This window comes from Orycteropus afer, unplaced genomic scaffold (genome assembly GCF_000298275.1).
Source record: "Orycteropus afer afer isolate SDZICR_OR568_19922 unplaced genomic scaffold, OryAfe1.0 scaffold00040, whole genome shotgun sequence".
Taxonomy (NCBI): domain Eukaryota; kingdom Metazoa; phylum Chordata; class Mammalia; order Tubulidentata; family Orycteropodidae; genus Orycteropus; species Orycteropus afer.
The window spans coordinates 1,202,077-1,203,617 of record NW_006921627.1 but is presented as its reverse complement, the minus strand read 5'-3'; positions in this window follow the sequence as shown (position 1 = coordinate 1,203,617).

The following is a 1,541-nucleotide window of genomic DNA, read 5'->3' as shown; positions in this document are numbered from 1 at the left end:
ATATAAAACCCTGAAAGAGAAAAATTTTCAACCAAGAATTATATACGTGGCAAAATTGTCCCTCAAATATGATGGTGAAATTAGGAGATTTCCAGATAGGCAGAAACTAAGGGGAATTGGTTAAAAACAGAGCAACCTTACAAGAGATACTAAAGGGAGTCCTTTGAACAGAGAACCAAAAATAACAAACAACAACTGACTATTAATACACAAGATGACATACCCAGAAACTGAAGCTATGGACATACCCAAAGTAAAATAAGCTTACAAGACTGTAAACCGGGAACCAGAGACATCAATTGGCAAGTGAGGACAACTACAAAGCAAAAAGAGGGAAAATACTGTGTAGTTACAGAACTTCTAAATGGTTAGGAAGTCAAGAGAACTGCAAGATAGAATGGACTGTTAAATTTGAGGAGAAAATTATAAATCACAGGGTAACCTCAAAGAAAAATGATAAACCTTCACATCACAATAAAAAAAGAGGACAAGCACAAATATTCAGCAAATGCTAAAACAATAACAACAAAGGAAATGATAACAAGATTCATAAACATAACGAGCTCAGCACAGAAAATAATATGGAACAAAGACCTGAGACACCATGAAAACACACATAACAAAATGACAACAACCAATTCACACTTGTCAATAATTACACTGAATGTTAATGGATTAAATGCACCACTCAAGAGATGGAAAGCTGCAGACTGGATAAGAAAACAAAACCTATCAATATACTGTCTACAAGAGACACAGCTTAGAGACAAAGACAAAAATAGATTAAAAATCAAAGGTTGGAAAAAGATATATTAAGCAAATGGCAACCATAAAAGAGCAGGAGTTGCAATATTAATTTCTGATCAAACTGATTGTAAGACAAAAACCAGTAATACCACAGGAGCATGGAGTGTGATCTCATGGAGACTGACATCTTGGAGTCACTGGAAGATCTAGGTGTGATTTCTTACTCAACAGTTACAAGGGTCAATTGTTAGATGGTGGCATACTGTCTCACGCAGTCTCTGGTAGAGACAGTTCCCCAGAATTTACCAAACTCTGTGCTTGACTGGTGTCTGAATTAAGAGTGCTCTGTAAACTAGAGGAAAATGTGCAAGCAACTAATAGCCCAAATGAACCTGAAGAATTCCAGCTTGAGGTGAGTGGACTACTAGAGGAAATGAATTGTCCACATCTTTCACTGACATCAGGGGATGTGACCAAGCGCCTTCTTGTTCAGAAGAACAGCCTCCTTTTGCTTACATACCTCATCTCAGAACTAGAAGCTGCCAGAATGCTCTATGTGAATGCCCCTCAAAAAAAAAAAAAAAAAAAAAACGGTAGTGAGGTCTTTCAAGAGTTGAAACTGAGGTCTTTCAAGAGTTGAAAGGCAAGGTTCCAGTAAGATGCAGACTAGGCAGAAAGACTGAACAGATCCTCTTCAACAAAGAAAACGGAAACCAATTAACACAGACACAGAAGATAATCCTGGATCCCTGAGCCTTGAAGGGAAGGATATAGAAGTGGACTAAACCCCAACT